The sequence below is a fragment of the Lissotriton helveticus genome, chromosome 2_1, assembly GCF_964261635.1.
Source record: "Lissotriton helveticus chromosome 2_1, aLisHel1.1, whole genome shotgun sequence".
Lineage (NCBI taxonomy): Eukaryota > Metazoa > Chordata > Amphibia > Caudata > Salamandridae > Lissotriton > Lissotriton helveticus.
This window is the reverse complement of record NC_136059.1, coordinates 760,403,665-760,430,876: the sequence shown is the minus strand read 5'-3', so window position 1 is coordinate 760,430,876 and position 27,212 is coordinate 760,403,665.

Genomic DNA, 27,212 nt, shown 5'->3' with positions numbered 1-27,212 from the left:
TTTCATGGTTTTGAATGATTTTTGTGATTTTGTAGTTGATGCCCTGGAAATAACCATTTTGGATGACGCGCTTGTGAGAAGCTGGCCCGGTATATGATGTCCATTAATTAAAGAGGGCACCTTGCACCAGTACAGACAACCCTTATGGTGATTTAAGAAGTCTCAGACATCCTTAGAAAGCTATCCAAGTGGTTGCTGTGGAGAGCAGCCTTCAGGCTAAGTCTTGAAGGAGTGTAAAGTAGCTTGTTTTACCAGAATGCAATCTTATAGTATAAATTAAATGAAAGAAAACCACACAAGGTATTTATAATTGTTTTTTTATCATATAATACTCTCTAGTATGTTTCAGTATCTCCTACATGGAGATATAAACAAAGCACACAACACTATAGCAAAGAAATCACAGTAAATAGCACCAATACACAGTGGGCCCGGGGGGGGGTCAAACCATATACTAAGAAGGTGGTATAAGAACCATGACTCGAGTCAGAACAATGTAGAGAGGACGTAGAATTGCTGGGACCCCCAGGCAACACCCAAGGAGTGCCATCCACGAAATGCGTGTGCAGCGTGGAAACACGACTGGTTGCTCCGTACAAGTCTATGTGCATGTCATGGTTGGAATTTTAGAGATTAAGAACCCTTCCCAGTGGACTTTGAAGAAACACAGTGGAAGACAGAAGGTTGGAGACCCACCCGACCCATGGATACCAAAGTACCCAAGTTATCTATCCCAGGGAAGCCGGGTGCATAGTTGTGAAGTGGCATCAGAAACCACCTTAGAACTCAATAGAAGAGTTTGAGACAGTGCCGCTGCTGGAAGGAAGAATGTCTGTTGGAATACAAATGTGGATTCTTGTAGAGAAGTGCTTGAAAGCAGAGGGGACAGAGTCTGGGTCACCTGAGAGTGACCAGGGGCTCGGTAGATAAATGCCCACCAATGTCGAGTGCTTCAGGATAGTTAACGGTGACCTTGACTCTGCAGCTGCAGGGACCAGGCAATGTTGAGGATGACCAGGAGCCGGATGTGAGCTGTCCCACAAAGAATTTCGAGTGCTGTGGGGTCGGTATCCGGGGGAGCACCAACAAGCCTTGGAGACAGCAACCCACGCAGAAGGTCAAGAAAGTGTAAAATGGAAGTGTACGGTTCGGACCAGCAAGGTCCAGGAGACTCACCACAGCCAGGGGAGTCGGGGTAAGCCTAGAACAACTAGGGGAGCCCAGGAAAAGTAAAGTTGACCCTCAATTGGACACACAGACTGGAGGAACAGGAGTCGTGAGAGGACCTCGAGCAGCTTCACAAACAACAGGTCAAGGGGCTCTCGGTGTGAGGTGGTTGAAGATATTTGTGGAAAAAGTTGCCAGAGATTGGAGCTACTCAGAGCCCAAGGCACTTGTTAAGGAATTGCCAACAAGCACATGCACTTGCAAAAGTACGTGGTACACAGGGGTTTGGGTATTGCTCAATTATCGTGAGAGGGCAGCTTGGACCTCAAGGGATGTAGAAAACCACCTCCAGTGTTGCTGAACCTTTTAGAGTCCATAGGTGCTCAGGATCAGAAGACCGGTCAGCAGTATTGAGGTGCCCATGGATGCAGGGGAGTGACTCCTTCACTCCAAGGGAGATTACCTTCAGGTGTCTTGGATCCTTCACAGGTCTTACACAGATCCTGTACAGTGCACAGGCACAGACATTGCAGCAGACTAAGAGAGAGACAAAGACAGACCCAAACAAAGTCCAAATAAAGTCCAGAGTGACCCCACAGTCAAAGTGCAGTGGTTTTAGTTGTGAATCTTGTCCCCGACAAATCTAGGGCCCTACAGCCAGTTAAGCCCTTAAGTACCCACAGGAGAGGGTTGGAAAGATTCAGGGGACCCTGCCAGGGTAGGTTCTGGACAGGGGGGATGTACCTCCCATGTTCTTTGTCCAGTTTGACGCCAGAGCGGGAGCCAACGGCTCCCAGGAATGGTTTAAACTGTACTATGTACAGGGACACCAAATGTGCCCCTCGTGCAGACTTTCAGTCTCTGGCAAGCGCATTCACCCAGCCCTAATACACTAAACCTGTCTGGGAGGTCTTCACACCTCCCTGTGACAGGATGCCTATTGTTCTACCTTCACCTGCTCATGCTTCGCTCAGCAGCAGGAGGGCAGACATGTGTCTCTGGTCGGCAGCAACCCTTTAGTGCTGTCTGGAGCTACAGGCTGGTACCAGAACACCAGGGACCCCACTGAGGGTGCTTCTGAGGGGTGGAATCATACCTCCCACACCGATTACCAGTGTGGGGGTATGATTCCAAAATGCTGACACAAAACACAATAGAGTTTGTTTTAGCCATTTTAGAGTTGGTCATCATGCGGTCGCGTAATGCCCCTCTATTGTAATATATGACTGCTTCACTGACAATATTCACAAATAGAGGGACAAAGGGCTTTTATACATGACTTACTCTGTCTAATGGCTGGTAGTACTTGTTCTACCTATTATGGAGAGAAAATCACATATTAATGTATGATGTCAAACAAATATCACTAGTATCAAACACTACTGTCCTATTCCCTGTGTGTCTAAATCACAGCACACAGTGGTGAGGTGTTACAGGCATATAAACACCAGGTGCCAAATATTGAAGTGGTCACATTATCGCTCATGTGTGTAGTTACCAAATCTGTGTATTAAAAACCATGAACTGCAGAAAGAACAGAATACTCACCCTAAATGGGATGTATTGCTGCTTCATCAATCCCCGGCAGGTCAAGATATGAGAAACTTCCCCATATACTCCAGGGTTATGCAGATAAAAAGGAACAGTTAAAAGCTGACAGCTTGCGAACTTAATAGCGTTTTAATTGAATAAACTAGAAGATTGGATTTGTGGGCCTCCTTAGAACATATAGTTACAGCCTCCTACATCACGCTATCTGGCACATAGAGAAGTGCACATCATTCAGGGGTGGTTCATTAACATTGCCCACAGCATTAAAAAGTGGTCCCAGTTATGGTGGAGCAACGCAGGCTTCATATTTGTTACTGAAGTTGGGCTAAAGAAACAAAAAAATGGAGAGGAGGTAAGGAAAGTGCATCTACCTAGTTAAATGTTTTAAACTGTCTGGGATACCCACTAACAGGAGTAGGGAGTGTGGAACATCAACAGACCATAAAGGTTAACATAGTACTCACGTTTGCGTAGTACGCAATGTGTCCAAGTACCTACCTACTGCTGCCGGGACCGGGAGGTATGGTGTAGTAAAAAAGCCCGGTTTAAATACCCACTGCTCCTTCTCGTTAACTGTTGATTGCTATCAGCTGGACCGCTTGTGTGAGTGAGGACAGACATTGTGCTGTTCTCTCTACTGCGGGTGCCATCTTGCAGTGCGTACCCTAACTTGAGCACCTAGTCCGTTTCTGCAGCTGAAGGCTATGGAAAAAACCCGATCAGGTACAGGGCTTTGGAGGTTGTGGAATTGATAAAGCACTCAACAGCATATTAAATACTGAGAGCATGACCCTTGTACAACCACATTTTGCCTTTAAACAATCAAAGAATCCGAAAGACATACTGATCCATACCAGGCCTCAGACACGAACGGTTAACACACGAAGGGCCATATGTAGGTGGCCAAATACCGGTCGGTAACGGCTGATTTCGGCCGTTACCAACCGGTATTTGGAGTTTGAGATGTGGGGGCCTTAAAAATTACAGATTCAGTAAATTTACTGATTCGGTAATTTACCGAATCAGTATTTATCGAATCTGTAATTTGAGATGTCGGTGGCACTGCAAACAGTGCCACAGGGCCTTAAGGATTCGTTATTTACCACCAACTATTAGTTGGTGGTAAATAACGAATACCTGTGTATATGCAAATCTGTGCACGTACACCTGTGCCATGTGACACACATACACCCTTAGGGCATGTATGTGTGCCACATGGCACACAAGCACTCATCAAGGGTGCAACAGGGTGTCAAAGGGACACCCTGCCACCCTTGACTATTCAGTAATTTTACCGAATCGGTATTTACCGATTCTGTATTTGCCATTGATTCCTATGGGCCTCAAGGCCCATAGGAATCAATGGCAAATACAGAATCGGTAAATACCGATTCGGTAATTACCGAATCTTAACGATTCGGTAAATTTGACCAAATATTTACCTACATAGCATTTACTGATTTGTAAATACCGAATCGGTAACATTCGGTATTTACGAATCGGTAAATACCATTTACCTACATGAGGCCCAAAGACAGTTGTGGGACATTCCGCCTGTTCAGGGTCACTACCCGTGCAGCACTTGTATAGTCTGCGTCCTCACAACTGTGACTAAGAATATCATCTTCATGCAACCTTCACATGGGAATTGCATAAACACATGAATTGTAATACGACAAATTGCATTTATATGATTACGTGTCCCTGCAATCTCACATACATAGGGATGACTACACGTCCGGTCAAAGTAAAAATCACGGAACAATGCAGTAGTTTCTGGTTGTCATAAAGTGAATACCAAAATGTGCACACACTTCTTCAACACCCAACATTCATCAGACTCTTTTCGTTGGGTAATTCTTGAAACATTCACTAAAATAAGCAAAGAAGATTTGTTTTACAAAGAACAAAGATGGGTGCATTGTCTTTCTTCTGACAGACAAGGACTGAATTAGGACATGCCTTGGAGCTCTTCACACACTTAAAAACTACCTTGGAATAGCATCTTTTCACTGCATCACTGACAACAATTGCCCTTCATTAGACCAAGTACACTAAGATTCACATTTAGGTGATATTACGTATTGGGGATACGTTGCAGGAGATGATAATGAAGCCTTATTGTGACCTTTACGCCACTCCAAAATGGCCCCCAAGCTTTCCAAAGATTACAAAATGCCCTCCATCCTCCTTTTCTTCTCTTTACTATGAACGGAGGATGCGACAATCTCACAATGGTAGTATATGGGGAAGTTCCGCATATCTTGACCTGCCGGGGATTGATGAGGCAGTAGTATATCCCATTTAGGGTGTGTCTTGTGCTCTTTCTGCAATTTTTGGTCTTTAATACATGGATTTCGTCACTACACACATGAGCAATAATGTGACCACTTCAATATTTGCAACCTGGTGTTTACATACCTGTAACACCTCACCACTGTGTGCTGTGATTTAGACACACAGGGAATAGGACAATAGTCTTTGATACTAGTGAGATTTGTTTGACATCATACATTAATATAAGCTTTTCTCTCCATAATAGGTAGACCCAGTACTACCAGCCATTAGTCAGAGTAATTCACGGTGGCTTAAGTCCCAAACATTAATTCATTATTGCTTTCCAGGTCACCTTAGTGTAGATAGTTTTTTAACTTTAGGCCCTGACGAATCACCTCTAGACTCGTAGAATTGCGAAGAAACATGTTGACCAACCACACGGAAGAGCGCCACACCTACGACATTAACTTAGCATTGCGCCTTTCCTCTTTATTTTAATCAGGGTAAGAGACTCCACAATTAAAGTTATTTTTGCTGGTACTCCCAAACCTGGTTTAACTCACATAAACATCACACACCACTTATTCATCTACACTCACTAAATCTCTCACCCCCACGGCACCAAACGGCTATTTGTAAAAATATCTCCGCCAAAGTGCCCTTAACCGGGAGTCCCTCAGTCATTGCAGCGCCGGCCAGATGAGGAGCAGCCCGATGATGAAGCATGACACCCAACTGGAGCCTTCCATTCCAAAGAAATGGATTCCCATCTCTCTGACTCTGTAGCCTACTGTCCTTTGTATATGCTAAATTCTAGATCATTCAGGAACAGCACAACTTTAATTTTCATATTGCTTCACCAACAACCCAGGAGAATGGACTCCGAGGCTGCAGGGGTGTCCTGCTCATGCAGGGCACCCTCTCACTTAGAACCAAGCACCCTGCCGTCAGGATTGTAGAGGCCTGCTGTAGGGGTGACTTATAGGTTTTAAATGCAGTGACCCTTAGATATAGTAAACCTATATCTTACGTAAGTGGTGCAAGCACCAACTTACACAGGCTGCAATGGCAGGCATGTAGTTCCATTTTGCATGGCCTCTCATGGGTGGCATAATACATGGTTCAGCCCATGGGAGGCCTCTGGGGTACCTTTGCCCTGGGTATATATGTACCATCTACTAGGGACTGACAAGGGTACCCCAGTATCCAATCTGGAGTGTGCCTAAGTACAGAACATAACAGTTTAGGGAGAAAGCAGATAGACTGGGGTCCTGTTTAGCAGGATCCCAGTCAGACTAGTCAAAAACAGTGTCACATGAAGCAAAACATGGGGGTTACCATACAAATCAGGAATGCACCAAATATCTGGAATGCCCAGCTCCCTCATTTCAAATCTTCAAAGACAAACTAAAGGATCGCTCAATAACCCTACTTAGCAGAGCTCACTTTGCTCACGTCTTCTAATGATATAGACTTCCCCTTGGTGTACTACTGTTGTGCTGCTTCTGACCACAAATGTCCAAAACCTGTTACTTGCACAACTACATGAAACATTATTGCAAATTGTCACTATGTAAATATAGAGGTCATCAGGTGACTCCCATATCTCCTGCAACCACTTCTGACAAGATTCTGAACTAGAAATCACTGAACTTCGACTGTCTTGACACACTGGACTTCGCTGGACTTCGTTTGGGCCCAACTACGTCTCCCTCTCAGTCAAAATCCTCCTCTGTACCCGTGAACCATACAGGCTCCATTCAGGATCTATGGAGCATCAGAGACACTGAAGATATCTCCCTTGGAGTGAAAAAGTCACTCCCCTGCAACCGCAGACACCACATTGCAATTGACCTGTCTGCTGCTCCTGAGCTCCTACGGACTCCAAAGGGTCCAGCAACACAGGAGGTGGGTTTCCAAGACCCTCAAGTTCCGAGCTGTCTTCTCATCAAGTTTGAGGACAAAATCCTTCTTGGGGGCTGCAATAACCTTACCCCTGTGCACCGCATACTTTTGCAAGTGCATATACTTATTGGCATTTCCAAATCAAGTGCACTGGGCTTCGTGTAGCCCCAACCTCTGGCACTATTTCCGCCAAAGAACTATGGCCTTCTCGCACCGAGTGGTCTGTGGGCTGCTGCTTTGTGAAACTGCTTGAGGTCCCCTGCCAACTCCTGCGCCTCCAGCCTGTGGGCCCTCCTGAGGATAAACACTGCTTTTCTTGGTATCTCTGGTGTCTCCAGGTTTGCCCTGGCTCCCCTGTGTTTGGTGAATCTCCTGGAACCTGCTGGTCCGAACCATAACATTTCTTGATCTTTCTCATGAGTTGCCGCTGCCAAGGCTTGTTAGTGCTCCAGCTGGACACACACCCTCAGCACTCGACATCCTTTGCGGGACAGCCCGTATCCAGCTCCTGGTCATCCTCAACATCTCCTGGTCTCTGTGGCGGCAGAGTCAAGAACGCCCTCTTCATACCTAAAGCTGCCGACATCAGTGGGCATTCGTCTACATAGCCCCTGGTCACTCCTGAGTGACCCAGACTCTGTCCCCTCTGCTTTCAGGTACTCTTCATCAAGAATCTACCTTTGGATTCCAATGGACACTTTCCTTCACCCCTGCAGTGGCTCTTCTTCGTAGCACACCATTGAGTTTGACTGCGATTTCCGACACCACGTCGAACCTATGTACCCGGCTTCCCTGCGATAGGTAACTCTCATACTACAGTATCCGCGGGTGGGGTGGCTCTCCAACCTCCTAAGTTCCATGGGGTTTCATCGAAGTCCACTCAGAAGGGTCCTTAAAATTTAAAACTACAGCCTCAAATCTCCCATAGAATTGTACTGAACACGCAGTCGTGTTCCCACACTGCACCCGTCCGCCATGGGGTCCCTACTTACTCACCTTGGGTGGTTCCTTGGGGTCCCAGCGATTCTACATCCTCTAGACACTGTCTTGACTTGAGTTGTGGTTTTTATACCACTATTTTAGTATATGTTTTGGTTTCCCCCTGGAGCCCACTGTGTATTAGTGCTACTTACCGTTCTTACTGTGCTATAGCATTGTGTGCTTTGTGTTTATATGCGTATAGCAGATACTGTGTAGTATTTAGAGTGTGTTATAATAATAAATACATATTTTTATAACTACTGTGTGGATCTCCTTTCATTTAACCAATACAATAGGGTTGCATTCTGGCACGGCTAGCTGCTTAACATTCCTTCAAGACTAAGCCGGAAGGCTGCTCTCCGCAGCTACCACTTGAAAAGCTTTCTAAGGATACCTTTGACCTCTTAAATCACCAGAACGGTTGCTTGGACTGGTACAGGGTGCCCACTTTAATTAGTGGATAGCATACACCAGGCCAACTTCTCACAATTCCCTAAGAAGGTGTGCTGTTCTGAGAACTTTAGATTTTCTTCTAAGGCTATGTTTTTGACATATTCGATTCTTATTTTCGATGTTAGAACATTCAATAGTGGACAGAATAACAGATTTATCCAACAGCAGATTAGTGTCCAGCACGTTATCAAGATAATAGACACAAATCGAGAAATGACGATGGGCTCTTAAGCCCATAGTGTGTACAGCCATGTTGAATCATGTGACAAAGGGTTCATGTGAGTGTCAGAGTGGAGTGGTGGGAAGTGGTGAGTGGGAGGAGGCTAAATCTTTTAGAAGTTATACGTTTCTGAGTGGTGCCCAAAAGAATAACCAGAAGTTATCCCACACCCATTGGGTTCCCAGTGAACTATATGTACAAAATGTGTAATATCTCCAGCACCTAGTATCTGCATTCATGGCTGGAAGTGGGGAAGAGGATGGTAGTTTGAGCAGACAGCCAGCTTCCAGCAATAGAATGATGTTAGGATCAAGCTTGTTATATGAAGGAGGTAATCCACACTAGACCAGACAAGGGCCCCATATTTAATAAAATGTAGCCCGATCCAATAACCTGTGTGCCAAATGTTCATGTGAAGTTAGCGAGATTTCTATCAAATGTTGTGTTAGAGTGGGAGCCGTTAGCCTTCTACCAGTGCTCAATGATACAGATGTGTTCTATATAGGTCCATGGCCATCCTTCTCCTCTAGTGGGATATCATGTCATCTAGATCAGAGAGGTCATATAACATGCCAGGTTTTGCAAATGGCTGAAATGGACAGTCGCTGGTGGTGTGCAACACCGTGGCAAGTATTTAGACTATCAAATACAAGGCCATAGAATGTGTCAGAGGTCACAGCCAGGTGATTTACATCTCCAACTCTCATGGTTCTGGCTGGCAATCCTTTCTTCTGAGCTACAGAACCCCAGCGGCAAAGGAAGTATGAATGCTTGTGAATGTGTATTCCTGCTCTATCACACGTGCTTGATTCAATCTACTGCTACCTCGCTATGAGGTTAGCGTTCCAGCATTCTCTTGCTCATGTTGCTTGGGAAAGCAACAGCACGAGTTGAACTTCTGGGTTACGCTACATTAAAACCTGTGTCATTTAACTTGGCACTGCTTCGTATTTGTAGAGTTGTGGGCCGTAGGACCTAGGCACACATGCTACTAAAATGATAGACACGGACACAGGGAGTATGCTTTGTTATCTGCTTGGTTAACTGACCACAATCACATGCACTCGGGCCATTTTATTAGCAGGCCCACGTCACCCATGATGCCTGGGTTGGATGGGTGTGGGATGTGAGTGTGGCTGGCCCCCGAAGGAGTGAATGGTAAAACAAATGCCTGCTTAGACACTAGAACATGTCCAGCAGGACACTACATTATCCCCAAGCTTTATTCAAACCAAAACAAGTCCAACCTATGGAAATAACTATACACATAAGACACCATTTAGTCTCTCAGCCTCGAAAAGCAATCTGCTGGACAACGGTGGACAGGTGAAGCTGGGAGCATCCGGGAATCTCAGCACATGTCCATAATTTAACCAGTTGCTACTGGGCACAAACGGTTAGTCCGGACTCTTTGGCAACCTATCCGTCAGATCAATGTTCACTTACACATTGGTGGATAGACAAGTGTGCTCTTGCAGTGATGCTCTAGGGGTCAGACAACTCAAATATTGTACATCAGGAGTGTCAAACCTGCCAAGACTGGGATGGTGTTGATGATGTTTAGGACATTAACCTCTGAACTCCACTGTGCCTCTCGGTACATTCTCGGTGGAGCCACTTCCAGACCATCTCTCAATCTCTCAATGGTCGGTGTGCTTGTCAACAGGACACAGGGGTGGATGGGCAGTCAGATGGTCTCTGGACACTTGGTCTCTCTCTTCGATTGGGGGGCCCCAGTCTTGCTGCATTGCATGTGCAAGGCTCCACCCTGGTGATGATTTGCTCCTGCACTGGATAAGGTGATGCACATGGCAATGATGATGTGTTTGCCATTAGCCCTGGATGCCTTCTACAGAGACTCCAAACCATCCATAACGTCGCAGCAAGACTCATACTCGGGACTCCGTGTCAAGAACACATGACCCAATACCTACAAGACATCCACTGGCTCCCCGTGAAGAAGCGGATCACTTTCAAACTCCTCACCCACGCCTACAAATCCCTCAACAACATCAGGCCCAAATACCTCAACCAGAGAGTTTCCTTCCATGTACCCAAGAGGAACCTCTGCTCTGCCGACCTCACCCTGGCAGAGGTCCCCCGCATCAGCAGAAATAGAACCGGCGGGAGAGCCTTCTCCTACATCGCGGCCAAGTCTTGGAACGATCTCCCTGTGAACATCATACGCTCCCCGACCCTGCACACATTCAGGAAGGACCTAAAGACCTGGCTCTTCGACTGATCCAGAGCTGCTCCACCCTATCCCCCAGCACCTAGAGACCCTCACGGGTGAGTAGCGTGCTTTATAAGCCCCTGATTGATTGATTGATCAATTGAATGAGGGTGACTGGAGGGACTTTGCACCCATATAGCTCGGTGTCTGTGCCCAGGCTGTTCTTCACCTGTGGCATTTACGGTCACGAGCAGGGATGCCGTTTGACTTAAACTGCTGACACTTGGGAATTAGCGGTCGCATTGGGAAGTGTAGGGGGAGAGATGCGGTTTGTGCTTGCTGGCAGCTTACATGTGGTTCTCCCATTGAGCTGTCTTGAGGATGTCACACTGCCTTGGTGTCGGTATTGTGTCTACGGGTGCACTCTTGGCTTGTGATATGGGTCTTCTTTCTTCTCCCTCAGCGTCTGCAATTGTGAGCAGGGGTACAATTTATCTCGAGCAGCCAATGCTTGGGAACTGCTGGTCACACTGGGAAGGGTAGGGTAGAGATGCAGTTTGTGCTTGCTTGCGGCTTACGTTTGGTTCTCCCTCTTTGCTGCCACCAGGGACATCGCCCCCCCTCAGTTAATGTTAATGTTAATGTTAATCGGTATTTGTTGAGCGCTCGTACGCCCGGAGGCTTCATGGCGCTATAGGAAAGAACCAGGCGTGACAGTCAGTAAGTAGAGCTGTAATAGCTCAATAGTGTGCTTGAGAGAAGAGCCAAGTTTTCAGAGAATGTCTGAAGCTGAGGATGTTGTCATTCAGCTTTAGGTGAAGGGGGAAAGAGTTCCAAAGGACAGCAGCAAGGTGGTCGAAGCAACTGCCTCCGAGGCGCTTCCTTTTAAACGGAGGTACAATCAAAAGTGATTTGTAAGTGGACCGGAGGTGACGGGAGGGGCTGTATTTTTTGAATAAGTCTCTGATGAATAACGGGCCAGTATCGTTCAGAGACCTAAACAGAATGCACCCGGCTTTAAAGGCCACACGTTGCTCAACAGGCAGCCAATGTAGCTGCTTCAGACCGAGTCTGATTGATTGCCTCCTGGGTATATTCAGAAGGAGCCTGGCTGCTTGGTTCTGAACAAGCTGGAGACGTTTGAGCTCTCCAATTTGGAGGCCAAGATAAAGACTGTTAGAAAAGTCCAGCCTGGACAGAACCAAGGAGATGACAATCTGTGTAAGGGCTGCTGAAGAAAAGAAGCAGGCAATTTTTTTTATTTTCTTCAGCTGAAAGAAGCTAGAGGATACCACTGCTCCAACCTGTCTTTTTAGCGAGAGATCCTCGCTAATGAAGATACCCAGGCTCTTGACCGAAGATGACTTAGATGGGGGAGCGCCCATACTGGAGGGCCAAAAGCTAGAATTCCAACTGAGTATGCTCTGTCCAGGCAGGACCAGCTCGGTCTTGCCTGGGTTGAGTTTCAGGTGATTGCAGCTCATCCAACTCAAGATGTGGGACATAGTTCTTTGAAATTCAACCACAGAGTCCTTGGTGTTAAGAGGAAAGATCAGTGACTGGCTTGCATTTGTAGGGCACTCTCCGGTGGTGGCCGGGTCTTTAATCTATTCATCCTGTGATCTTGTGCATCTCTGGTCGTCCAGTTCTTCAGTGTGACTGATGAGGTCTCACTCCAATCTCTCTTCTCCATCTCATTTGTTCTTCATGATGTGGCATAATTCCATGCTCCTTCTTGCTTACAATGTGATGTGGGGTCCGGCAACGTGTTGCATGTCTTCAGTGCACATGCTGTGGTGGCAGCTTGCCATTTGGAGTGTGCGACTCTCTCTTGTTTGTCTTGGGCCTCTGGTGACTCCATCTTGTGGAAGTGTGGGGGAGGACACTCTGTGCCATCTTTAGCCCACTGTGTGGCTGTGGTAGTGCAGTGGGTATGTAGAGGCTCTCTCTTTTGACAAATGTGTGACTAAAAAGGACCCCGCCTTCCCTGGGACCATGACGCTGGTATCCCCTATACCTTAGAGTTGCAAAGACACATCATTTACTAACAGCTAGGAAAATATGGTGGGACCTACTTATGAAATCCACTGTGAACCAACCTTATCAGCTCTAATGGAATTTTATTTAGGATGATTTTCACCCACAGGGATTCACATGCCCTGTTGAATGCCCCAGACCTTATAGGCTAGTAACAGTTGGCAGAAACATGTTGGCAAGTTCTTGGGTGTGAGTTTTTAAACACTAGTACCCAACCCATTTCATTTTTAATCTTACCTAGTGTTTCACTAGGTATTTTTAGAATATTCATCTGTATCCCCTGTTACACGGTGTTGTCCAATAAGTTTTATGCAAGAACTCCCTCCTATTTAGTCAGTCTTGAAGGAGGTCGAGTCCGCCTGGGTGGCATTGTCCTACCAGCGTGGGTAGAGGACTCCTATGATGAAGAATGACACTAATACGTGTGTGAGGTTTCCTCTTCCTCTAAGGATGACTTCTCTGAAGACAAGAATCTAAGGTTCTAGTCCTGCAGAGTTTACATATACACCAGAGCCAATAACTTTGGGACTTTGAGTAAACGGTACTATATATCACTGTCACCGTACAATTACATTGTGTTAGAGGCTCTCTCTGCTGCATTCAGGCCACGCTGGGCCTTTACTCCCTTCTTTTTTCCGGAGAGCGCTTTTGGTGGGAGGCTTTGCACTGCATCTCTTTCACGGGCGCATTGTGGGCAACCAGGCTCTCTCTATGACACTGTCTCTTGGAGGGTGCTCTCTACTGGCTACCTGTATGCTTGCATCTTCTTTCTGGAAGTGGTGGTCTGCCTTGATGCTCTCCTTGTGAATTCTGAACAGTGCTCCTTTGGGCTATGGTGGTGCAGAGTCTGGCTCAGTGAGGATCAGCTGTCCTGGTAGGCTCTACATCTCTTTTGCACCTTTGCCTGTGTGGAGCTAGTCTCCATAGCTTTCCTGAGTGTGCCTGGCTTCACACGGTGGGGCATATTTACAAGAATTGCTGCTAAGCAGTTTTCACATTGATTAGCAGCAATAATTTTAGCGCCGCTGATTGCCAAATCCTAACGCTGTGTTTGCGACATATTCACAAGCCATATCGCTACATTGCGTTAGAATCAGCTAGTGGCTGGGAAATTGTCACTAACAGTAGCGTCAAGGCGATAGAAAAATACACGTTAGCATTAAAAAAGTGATGGCCCGCCAATTAACGGCAACAAATTTACGTTAGTCAGCCCAAAGTCACTTTTCAGCATCTAGAGGGAAAAATAACTTACAAATAGACTTCTGAGGAAAAAAAAACTCTGGAATGTAGAATGGAGCAGCCAAGACCCAGTTCAGCACAGGTCAACAACCCCCACCCCCCTCCCCCAAGCCTCCCGACAGCCAGGATGAACAGCCAGAGTCCCAGGGGTAGAGGAAATGCAGATTCAGGGCCTCATTCATGAAGAGTGTTGCATCGTTGAGGAAAACCAGTGATGCATCACTTTTCATTGCGCCATCCTTGTGACACCATGGATGCTCTCCATTTACAGTACGGTGCTCCATTCCGCAATGACTTAACAGATACTTCAGGAATCCTGATGTATTTGGTGCCACAATAATGAAGCATTGCTAGAGTGTGTCGAATAACTGATGCAACTCCAGCAATCTGTCAATGAAAATATAAAAGGCTCTGCGTCTCTCCTTACGCTTGCTTGAAGCAGCCCAAAGGATTGTGACGCAGCCAAGTCGTAGGAGTGGTGCAATGAAATCACATAGATTTCACTGCGCCACTTCTACGAGGCATTTTGCATGTGGAAAGCCCACCCTGTATACATTATATCTGACACAGGTATAATGTAATGCAGGGCTTTACAAAGTGACGCATCTGCCAAAAATGTGTCACTTTGTAAATAGGGCACAGTGTGGTGCTTTATTTACGTCACCTCATCACAAAAAAGTGACGCAACACAGGCACAAGCCCTCATAAATAAGGGCCTCAGTCAAGAGGAGAATGAGATCCTGATTGAGGAGGTGACGGAGCATCAACATCAGCTCTTGGTCAGCTCCAGGGTGTCATTGGGGACATAAAACGCTATATGGCAGTCCATAGTCATCAAAGTAAACTCCATCGCAGAAGGCAGAAGGGCACTGACAGACTGCAAGAAGCACTGGCATGATATCAAGTGCAAAAATAAGCAGAAACTGGCTATCAATCAACAGGCTACATTGCAGACCAGAGGCGGCAGTCCAGTGTACTTTGTGTTCATTTTTTTGCTGTTAACGGTTTAGATTGGATTTTCCTTTGACAACTCATGCACTTTGGAAGTTTTTTCCATTGTGGCTTTGAAAACGTCACACTAACTTGTAATGCAGTTAAAAAATTAACGCTAAGTGGTATGTAACCTGTATTTGAATCATTTTTTCATCAGTTGCATGCCTGGAAACAATCACTGCAATGACTTGTGACATATTTTGTGTATGTGGCTTTCATTGGTCAGATGTCTTTGGTTTTAAATGTGTCCAGGCTGTCAACATGCAAACCTTTACAGACCCATGCTGCGTCATACCTCACAATGTTTGTTTGGCAGTTCATGCAACTGTACAAGTTATACTGTTTCCTTATGTTATATGTGTGACTACATATGTGGCAATAACTCACCCCATTCCAGTAAGGTGTGTACCACTGTCATGGGGTTGAGACACACGTAAGTGTCAACCAAGCCTTTACTCCTATTTCAAAGATTTGAGGGCATGCTCACAATGCACAAACGCTAATGGGACATCAATTGTGTTTATGTAATTGTGGTGTGAATAACATCCCCATATTTACAGGGTTCCGTAAGTCCAGTTAATGTGGATTTATGACACCATGTCCATATTTGTCTTACCACAGCAGTCAGCTACAGCAAGGGGAGGGCAATTGGTGTTGTAACTTCCACCACAACATCCATAGCTTTTGATGAGGCTCCAGATCCACATATCTGGGGCTGTGTCAAATTTGACAACTCTCAAAATGCGATGCTAGACAGGCAAGACTGGGAGATATGTCTTTAGTTCTTGCGCATTTCAGCTCATTCGATGTGTGCTGCATGCTGCAACACACATGGATAAGGCTATTTCCCTTTATAGATTATTTTTGTGCTGGAAGGTGTCCCTTCATACACAGAAAATATAACCAGACAGCGCAGTCGCCCTTGCTACATGGCACACGTCTGCCAGCACTGGCACTGCCCAGATTTGTGGGCACCAGTGCAAGGCTGCTTTTAAACTGACCTCAGGCTTCAGCAGTGCACATATGCAAGTGCAGAAAGGCTGCTAGCCTCTAAACTTCCATGTCCTATTATTTACTAGGTACTTTAATGTGTTTTCACTGTATTCTAAGTGTGTCTTCAGCATTGCACTTTGCCTTGGCCTGGTTACTCAGAGCCCAAGGTCAGTCAGTTACCACCAGTACCAGTCTTTAAAGGATTTGGGGGTGCCCAGGGCACAGGATGACTTGTCAACACTACCTCATCCTTTTCTTCTTCACCCTCCCCACCTTCCAGGTGATCCTGCTCATCATTGTCATGTAGCTATGGGACTTCTATCTTCATAAATATTTTATGTGAGATGCAGCACACCAAAATGATTTACACACCATTGGTAGTGAGAAGAGCAGTCTTCCCCAGATTATTCTATGCACCCGAAGCTGGATATCTTGACTCACCTCAAATGATTACTAGCGCGTGTTGGACCCCTGAGGCGTGAGCCGGGGGCTGTCAGTTTTTAATTGTGTGCATTGAATTACTTGCTTTAAACCTTCGTTATTATTTACGTTTTAACTCACCAGACCAGGGATCTCTCCTGCACTCGTCCCCGCTCCCAGCGCAGCAGAGTCAGCGCTGACGCTGTGCGAGGCAGGGCTTTAGGAGGCCATATTGGGGGGAATCAGGGTTGGCGCTCGAGCTGTTGGTCGCCTCCCGCCCGCCCAGGTATAAAACTGGAATGAATGCGCAAGCTCGCTGATTACTAGCGCGTGTTGGACCCCTGAGGCGTGAGCCGGGGGGTGTCAGTTTTTAATTGTGTGCATTGAATTACTTGCTTTAAACCTTCGTTATTATTTACGTTTTAACTCACCAGACCAGGGATCTCTCCTGCACTCGTCCCCGCTCCCAGCGCAGCAGAGTCAGCGCTGACGCTGTGCGAGGCAGGGCTTTAGGAGGCCATATTGGGGGGAATCAGGGTTGGCGCTCGAGCTGTTGGTCGCCTCCCGCCCGCCCAGGTATAAAACTGGAATGAATGCGCAAGCGCGCTGATTACTAGTGCGTGTTGGACCCCTGAGGCGTGAGCCGGGGGCTGTCAGTTTTTAATTGTGTGCATTGAATTACTTGCTTTAAACCTTCGTTATTATTTACGTTTTAACTCACCAGACCAGGGATCTCTCCTGCACTCGTCCCCGCTCCCAGCGCAGCAGAGTCAGCGCTGAGGCTGTGCGAGGCAGGGCTTTAGGAGGCCATATTGGGGGGAATCAGGGTTGGCGCTCGAGCTGTTGGTCGCCTCCCGCCCGCCCAGGTATAAAACTGGAATGAATGCGCAAGCGCGCTGATTACTAGCGCGTGTTGGACCCCTGAGGCGTGAGCCGGGGGCTGGCAGTTTTTAATTGTGTGCATTGAATTACTTGCTTTAAACCTTTGTTATTATTTACGTTTTAACTCACCAGACCAGGGATCTCTCCTGCACTCGTCCCCGCTCCCAGCGCAGCAGAGTCAGCGCTGACGCTGTGCGAGGCAGGGCTTTAGGAGGCCATATTGGGGGGAATCAGGGTTGGCGCTCGAGCTGTTGGTCGCCTCCCGCCCGCCCAGGTATAAAACTGGAATGAATGCGCGAGCGCGCTGATTACTAGCGTGTGTTGGACCCCTGAGGCGTGAGCCGGGGGCTGTCAGTTTTTAATTGTGTGCATTGAATTACTTGCTTTAAACCTTCGTTATTATTTACGTTTTAACTCACCAGACCAGGGATCTCTCCTGCACTCGTCCCCGCTCCCAGCGCAGCAGAGTCAGCGCTGACGCTGTGCGAGGCAGGGCTTTAGGAGGCCATATTGGGGGGAATCAGGGTTGGCGCTCGAGCTGTTGGTCGCCTCCCGCCCGCCCATGTATAAAACTGGAATGAATGCGCGAGCGCCCTAATTACTAGCGCGTGTTGGACCCTTGAGGCGTGAGCCGGGGGCTGTCAGTTTTTAATTGTGTGCATTGAATTACTTGCTTTAAACCTTCGTTATTATTTACGTTTTAACTCACCAGACCAGGGATCTCTCCTGCACTCGTCCCCGCTCCCAGCGCAGCAGAGACAGCGCTGACGCTGTGCGAGGCAGGGCTTTAGGAGGCCATATTGGGGGGAATCAGGGTTGGCGCTCGAGCTGTTGGTCGCCTCCCACCCGCCTCTAACCAGTATAAAGGGATGTTGTCATCCCGTCCGCGCAGTGGGCAGGCGCAGCGGGCGCGCAGAAGGCGCGCCAAAGGCAAGCCCACCTGCGCCCGTCCGCAACCGGACGGGGCCAGGGGCCACGACCCCTGTCCATTTGCACGGCCCGCATAGAAGATATGACCTCGACGAGTTGCTCAGCTTGAGACCTTTGGCAAAGGGAAAATGTGATCATCTGTATCACCCGTTAAATCTGCCCTTTTACTGTCAACACTGCCATCTTTACCCTAGAGGCACTATGACCACTGAACACCGGCACTCTTTTAAGATGTTTCTTGTAAATTGTAGATCCTTGCCCAAGCATCTCTCAGAAGTATCCCTATTGCTCGAAGAACACAACCCGGATGCAGTCTTTTTTACGGAGACATGGTTAACCCCGTCCTCTGCGCCGGACCTCATTCAAGCACTACCACAGGGCTATCAAATAGCCAGGATAGACGGTATATCGGGGAAGGGAGGAGGCCTAGCTATAGTGTTTAAAGACAGTTACACCTGCCGATGCATTTCCACCTCTGATCTGGACTGTGAAAGCATGTCGTTCAGTCTGGTACTGTCACCAAACTTAAATTTTTCCGGAGTATTGGTTTATCGCTCTCCTGGCTCGGTCAGACAGTTCTTAGACTCCGCGCCCTCAGCAGCTGCAGATCTTGCCACTACTTCGGCTAACTTCACGCTGTTGGGCGATTTAAACATGCATTTTGAAGACATCAACGATCACGCTGCCCAAGAACTAATCGCCGGTCTATCCGCATTACAGCTGACCCAACTCGTCTCCTCACCCACACATGTGAAAGGGCATTTGCTGGACCCTGTGTTTAGCAACTACCCGGATCTAGTGATAGAGCCCCCTATTGTACTCCCGTGGACAGACCATCGACTAAATTGCCTGCTCCTTCGACAGGATTACGGGAAGTTCGAAATTGGCCCAAACTGTCAATAGATGAGTGGGCTCATGAACTTCAAGCTACAATACCTTTTATTACCACAGATCCCACGGCAGCCAATGATACCTTTAATAATTGGATAACCCAGTCATTGGACACCATTCTCCCAGTGAAGACAACACAGGCCAAAGATCTAGGATCTCAGCCCCTTGGTATACTGTAGAGCTTAGGGAGATTAAACGTAAGTGTAAAAGGCTGGAGAGGAAATGGCGTCTGGACTATACAGACCTAGACAAAGCTGCATATAGAAACTCTATCAGGGATTATAAACTGGAGATTAAGAAAGCTCAATCTCGGCACTTTACGCAAAAGATCACCGACGCTAGGTCTAATTCTAAGGAAATATACAGGATAGTAAAAAGCCTCACCGTCCTTCCCCAGCCCCCCATAAACAGTGATAATCTGCAAGTCCGTTGTAATGGGCTGGCAGACTATTTTTATAATAAAATAGACCTTATATACTCTGCCTTTCCAATTGCCCAACCAGATACCCCAGTAGCCATTCCTGGGCATTCCAAACATGGCAAGATAGATAACATGTCACCAGTGCTGGAGAATTTTCCTTTGATGCACTTGGACCTATTAGCCACCTTAATGACCCAGGTAAAATCGGGCTCTCCTAGTGATCCGGCCCCTCCGAGCTTCTTAAGGACTGTTAGTCAAACCATCCTTCCGGTTATACTAAAGGTACTCAATGCCTCAATTTCCACCAACACAGTTCCATCTAGGTGGAAAGAGGCCAGGGTAAAGGCACTTGTTAAGAAGCCCAATCTGAACATTAACAACCTCAGCGATTATCGTCCAATCTCCCTGCTCCCTTGGGCCAGTAAGTTACTGGAAAAATATATCAACAGCCTCCTGACCAATTTTCTAGAGAAGAGACAGTCTGCTTGATCCCTCGCAAACCGGCTTCCGCCCCAAGCATGGGACGGAGTCGGCCTTATTGGCGGTCCTGTAGGAAACAAGGTGCATCTTGGATCGGGGAGGATCGGTGGCAGTCATCCTCTTCCTAAAGTGCCGCTTTTGACACTGTAAACCATAATATCTTATTGCAGCGCCTCCAGGACATTGGGATTCAAGGAGGAGCGTTGGAGTGGATTCGTTCATTCTTAACCGACAGACATTTTCAGGTCTTCGAGGGATCCACCATCTCCTCCAGCAGGCCCTTGGATTGTGGAGTGCCGCAGGGTTCTTCACTCAGCCCGACGTTGTTTAATGTCTATATGAGGCCGCTGGCTGGGATCGTCCGTCCATATGGTATTAAGATCGTGACCTATGCGGACGATACCTAGCTGGTGGTCTCTCTGGCGCGGGCTGAGGACCTTGCGGGTACGGTGGATTTGGTGGGCTGCCTGAGTGAGGTCAGCAGCTGGATGACCCTGTCTTGTCTCAAACTTAATGGGGACAAGACAGAGGTCATGCTGTTGGGTCACTCAGCTCCATCGGCGATTGACCAGATGTGGCCAGCTTGCTTGGGCACTCCTCCAGTCCCTCGAGATGCCATCAAGAGCCTGGGTGTCTGGTTGGACAAGTCCTTGACGTTTGACCATCAGGCTGTTGTACTATCTGCCACCTTTTTTGGCCTCATCAGAATGTTGAGGAAGATTCTTCCTTTGTTACCATTTGAGGCCAAACAAATTGTTGTTCAGGGACTGATTCTTTCCAGGCTGTATTTTGGAAATGCTCTTTATCTTGGGGCCCCAGACCTCACACTAAAGAAGTTACAGGTGATTCAAAACTGTGCGGCCCGGACCCTGCTTCAAATCCCCCGCAGGATGTCCGTGAAACCTGGACTAATAAGATTGCATTGGCTCCCGGTAAAGGACAGGATCAGTTTTAAGTCTCTTTGTGTCGCCCACCAATCTTTCTGGGAAACTGGTCCAGTGATCAGTCGCCCCTTAATTACCCCTTAACTTCCTTGCAGACAGCTACGGTCCACCAATGCTTTACGTGCTGTTGTGCCTAAGTTCAAACGGTCTAGATCAGGAGGCCGCTCTTTTTCCCTGAATGCGGCTAGGCCTTGGAATAGTCTACCTTTTTATTTAAGATCCAACTCAGACCTTACCTATTTTAGGAAACATTTGAAAACTTTTTTATTTAATAAATAGCCTGTTTCTGTTCTGCTCACTAATTCAGCTGATAACACACTGTTAGTATTCAGCGCTTGGACGCCCATGGGCAGCTATCCGCGCTTTAAAAAACACATTTTTAATTTCATTTCATGAATGAATGATGGACCTGGTGCTGCATAGGGTACAACACATCAATCAAATAGCATTTCTCAATGGTGCCCAATCTGCATTTTGTAGTTGATACACACTACATATTTACCGGTAACAAGTAATGTCATAGGTAGTGTCATATTTTCAGCTTGATTATTCTTTTGTGTGACATACTTAAGTGCATTCACTACAGGATGCCAGAGGTATAATGTTCAAATAAGATACACAGAGCTTACAAGATGTTAGATAAGTGACTATTTATTTATAAACATACTCATGATGTAGGGGCATAAAAACAGTGGAAACTTTGCAAGTCCCCTGGTCAGACCACAAGATTATTACCTTCTCCTTGGAAGTTAAAGAAGAGATATGCAGGCCCGCCCCTCCACCTAAGAGCGTCACATACCGGGACTGGTCGAGGACCAATACCATGACTCTATTAGATAAATTTCAGTCATCAAATTTTTAACTTGCCCCAGACAGCAATACCGCCAATGATCAAATTATGGACTGGATAAGTTCTGCAGTTAGTAGTGCAGTCCCTGAAAGAAAAGTCACTTTTAAGAGGAAAACTCCTTCTCAGCCTTGGTTCTCAGAAGCTCTTAGGACACAAAAGCAGAATTGTAGGAGAGCTGAGAAAAGATGGAGGATCACCTACGACCCAGGGCTAAAAGAAGACTATAAAGCCTCCTGGGTCGCCTACAAAAAATTGATTACTGCAGAAAAAAGCAGTTATTTTACACGGAAAATTAACAAGGCAAAAAATTCCATCAAAGAACTTTTTGCCACAGTAAAAAAACTAACGAAAATAGATAGCAATAACACGGTAGCAATGACTTCCGAATTTTGCAACACTCTGGGCGAATTCTTCGTCCATATACTATCATTGGTATATAACTCTTTTAAAAGAATTGACAAAGTCACATCCGCACAGCCAATCTCAGAACCGGACAAGGAACCCCCTCTGATACCTCAGGGTCTTTGGTTCCAATTCATGCCACCCTCAACAGAGGAGATTCTGCAAGTAGTGAAAACCTCCAGATCAGGTAGTCCAATGGACCCTTGCCCACTTAAGGTGATGCAGCTTTTTCCTGAACTGCTAAGTAAACAACTGGAAAAGCTGTTCATGCAAATATTAAAGTCTGAGATTTTTCCAGACGCATGGAAGACCACCTCGGTGATGCCACTTTAAAAAAAATCTAATCTAGACTCCGAAGAACCTGGCAACTATAGACCTATTGCAAGGATACCCTTCGCCGCAAAAATCCTGGAGAAACTTCTAAACAAGCAGCTAGCCCAATTCCTCTCGGACGGAAACGTATTAGACCACTCACAGTTCGGCTTCCGGGAGGGACATGGGACAGAAACTGCACTGCTGACGGCGGTGGAAGAACTCAGGAGTGTTCTGGATGACAGAGAAAAGGCCACCTTGGTTCTATTGGACCTTTCGGTGGCCTTTGATACGGTCAGCCATGAGACACTCCTGACCCGTCTAGCGGAAGCCAGAGTTCACAGCTCAGCACGTGCTCTACTGGCATCCTATTTGTGCAACAGGACTTTTTCAGTAGAACTGGGGGAGGCAAGATCGAAATCATTTAGCTCGCCTTGTGGGATGCCGCAGGGGTCCTCATTAAGCCCTACCATTTTTAATCTGTATGTAGCCCCTTTAGCGGCAATCATAAGGAAAAGTGTCTTTATTCCAGTTTCGTATGCCGACGACACCCAGATAGTGGTGTCCATTAGCAAGGATGCTAAAGAGACAGCGGGTAAATTCAGATCATGTATGACACAAGTCAAACATTGGATGCTGAACAATTGCCTGAAATTGAATGGGGACAAAAGTGAAGTAATGTTGCTAGGGTCAGATTCTAACATATGGTCCCCGGAGTGGTGGCCAGACAGTTTTGGCAATTGTCCATCTCCAGTAAACAAGGTGAAAAACTTGGGTATGGCTCTAGACAACAAACTTTCATTTGATGCTCAGGCTAGCAAACTGGCATTATCAGTCTGGTACATACTGAAAATGATAAGGAAGCTCCTGCCTTACATCCCTTCGGACGCCCGGAAAACGGTGGTAACAGCCCTAGCCTTGTCACGGCTACATTATGGGAATGCCTTGTATGCTGGTGCCCAAGTACAAATTCTAGCAAAACTACAACACCTGCAGAATGCAGCCGCAAGGCTGGTGCTGGACGTCCCTAAACATGAGCCAATCGCCCATAGACTAAAATTTCTCCATTGGCTTCCCATCACCAAAAGAGTGAAGTTTAAATCGGTCTGCCTGGCCTATAAGGCCCTTCGCGGGTCTGGCTCTCAGTTTTTAAAAACCCATCTTAAATTGTATGAGCCTTCCAGGACTCTCAGATCAAGCCAGGCCAAATTAATTCAGGTTTCCAAACACAGATTGGCCAGATGGGGAGGGAGAAGCTTTTTATTACAAACAGTCAAGGTCTGGAACCTTCTCCCAATCTCCATCAAAAACAGTCCATCTCTGCTCTACTTTAGGAAAGCAATGAAAACATGGCTTTTTCCTGCCAGTTAGATCCTGTCCTGTCGATCCCGAGTATCTTGAATTGTCATAGCGCCAAGACGCCCATGGGCATTCGTGCGCTCTATAAAATTATAAATCAAATCAAATCAAATCAAATCATGATTTAATTTATCCATATTTTGACATGAATATTATGTTAATGTGTCAACCTGCAAAGAAATTATTGAAATTCCATCCCTCCTCCGGGTTGCTGCTGTTGTACTCTGGTCCTCTTCTTCCCCTCCATTCTCTTGATTTTCCTGATCAATATTGTTCTCGGACAAAGGTGCATTAGTCCAGACACATATGTTGTGTCTTATACAGACAAATTTGAATTTGCATATCAGTTGTGGTGAGTATAACAGTCGACCGCCAGATGTGTCCAGGCACCTAAAACGGTATTGAAGGACACCAAAGGCCCTTTCCACCATGGACCTGGTGTGGCCAAGTTCTAAACACCTTGGGGCTTTGAGATTATTTGGAATCCATTCATTGTGTGTCTGCACTGGAAATGGAAGTGCAGATTTCCACTATGACACTCACGATATGCTCTTCGGAGACATTGCTGTTAGCTGTCAGGCTTATGTTGGCATCCAGGACAGTGGGAGGAACCTGGAAAAGGATGCTTGTGATACTCCTGCCACTCTGGTGGTGGAATGTTGAAATGTTCCTGATGCCAGCATGTGGAGGACAGTGAGTAGTTTGGTCTGTGGAGGGATGTTGGTGCTCCGCTGGGATGTGGGCGGCAGCTCAGGCTCTATCTGGTTTAGGAGACGGACAATGGAACCCTCTTAAGCCTGTAATGGGCTATGACCTCCTCTTGCCAGAGGTGAATGAGGGTGATCCTCTCTGAGTAGATCCACTCCCTTCTCAGGCAGTGCCATTGTGGTGGTCATGACCCTGCTTCCCCCTGTCCTTGCACATTGTGCACACTCGCACTTCTCCAACCTGGAGTGTAAATAGTGCTATTATTATGGAACTGTCCCTCATGTTGGTAGTTTAACTGTTGCAATGTATCATGTGTGCTACTGATCTGAGTATTCCCTGGTGGCAGTGGTTGTTTCATCCATTACACGTTTGTGCACTCTGAATATGTCCAACAATGATTGTATACATGAGGACCATTAGTTATGCGAAGGACATTAAGCATGTTGCTTTCACAACCATGGCACGTGTACACACAACCAGAGCCTCGCATACATGGCCTAATCGATGGTGACACATTGTCAGGACACCTCCATGTGTGGCAGCTCAAGTGCTAGGCTATAAAAGACGCTCAAACTACCTGCATGTGCTTGCCCACGTCAACGCTACCTTACCTGAGAACCTCCGGTCTTCAATGAAGATCTTCTCTGCTGGGCGTCTCTGCTGCCCCAATAGCTTCTGGTTGTGCTTCTCTCCTTCTTCCACAGTTCCAGGTGGCTCCGGAGAGTCTCTAGCTTTCTGCGGTTCCCTAGCTCTAGCTTAATGTTGCTGATGTTCCGGTTTTCCTAGGTCGGCACGTCCCGTACAACAGCACTGCGAATCTGCAACAGTTAAAAAAAACTGACAAAGAACATTCTCAGGTATTCTTGATGCCACGTCATGCGGTTGTTGATTTGAACTTCCTGCAACATCCAGATAATTAGGAAAATATTGCCATAGAAAAGTTTTGTTTCTTTTGAATATTTATTCTTCTGTGGAACATTATAATATTTGAACAGTGCAATTCTCTATGTGAACTTTATGTGTGATACTGCCTTCTGTAGCACATGACAGAAGTTTTCTTCAATAACGCAAAGAACGGAATTTGCAAAATAGAACAAGTAAAATGCATTTCCTCGTGTTGCTAAAAAGCGGATTTCGGGGACAGAATAGCTTGATTTATTTTCTTTTAATAGGCTATTGTGAATCTCCTGTCCCTCGTTCTTTGTGTAAAGTAGTGGACATAGGTGGTTATTGTTTTGGAAATGCAGAATTCAGTCTGCACAGTAAGTGAAGATCAGTGTCATTAATGCTCAATATTTTGTTACAGAATTCTGACTAATCCCTTTGACTCTCCACAAAAGGGGTTTTTAAGATTGATGACAAGGGCTACAAGAAAATCAAGTTTTGAAAATAGTGCTATTAAGAACCTTGCTTGGTATGTTTGTTCCTTGTATACATGTACAGAACGTTTCACTGTACTTTGATTCTAGGAGTAATAACCATTTCTTATTTTACTACAAATTAGATTCCACCGACATAGGACGGTCAGTCAAAAGACCATCCCACCCTGATCCAGTGCACCCTTGATCCAGTTCCTATCCAGATGTAGATCCCAGGACCTTGATTATCTTTTTTTGTTTCCTTCACATTCCCCTTTCCTTTTGAGAGCTTCAGACGGTGCTCTGTTCCTATTATTACTGCTACCAAGGTCAGCACTTAGAGGGGAATGGGTCTATCCATCACCAAAACGAAACAAAGCAGTTGTTCAGGCGAGTGACGCATGACACGGGTGGTGGTCTCCTTGGTGCTCCTAGCTACAATAGCAGGAGGTTGATGGCGTTGTTGAGCTTGCCACGGATGATTTGGGGGAGTTCTCCTATTATCCAAATGAATGAGGGTCTAGCGGCACTTTTGTACCAACGGAATGCCACTTTTTGTCGTTCCAGGGGCACAATGTGCCACAGCATATTTACAAGGCCATGTAAAGACACATTACTTGGCTTTTCATGGCTTTGTAAATATGGGCACTCTTTCGCACAGAAAACTGCATGAAAGGGCCATTCTATGGGTGTTGCTGTGGGTGTTCAGCAACATCCATGGAATCTGAAGCATTCCCAGATTTGAGAGAAATCATAAACCTGGGATTGCAACTGAATCTAACACCACCCCAGGAGTGGTGTTAGGGAGGTGCAGCTAGGAGAAATGTTTTATTTCTCCTCTTTTTTTCCTTTTTCAATGTGTGCTGCATTTTGATTTTGTGCAAGTGTTCCTTCCTGCACCAAATCAATTAGCCCCACACGGCAGGCACCCTTGCACCAAGACACAAGGGTGACTGAATTGGTGCATGGCAGCCATTGTGTGCCAGCATTGGGGAAAAAGACTGGAATGCACCTTCTCTTATTGATAGGGCACGCTCCGGTCCTTTTGTTTTGTCACAGGGCAGCGCTGCAAGATACCTTACAGCTCTGTCCTGCACCAAAACCTCTTAAATGAGGCCCCAAGTATGTTTGCATCATTTTTTAGACCAGGAAATTTCTGATATTAAAAAACTGCCAATAAAGGGACATATAAGGAAATCCTTGTAAATATCACATGGAGTGTTTTGCAGGAATTTTTATGCAGGAATGTCTACCTTGCATCTCGTT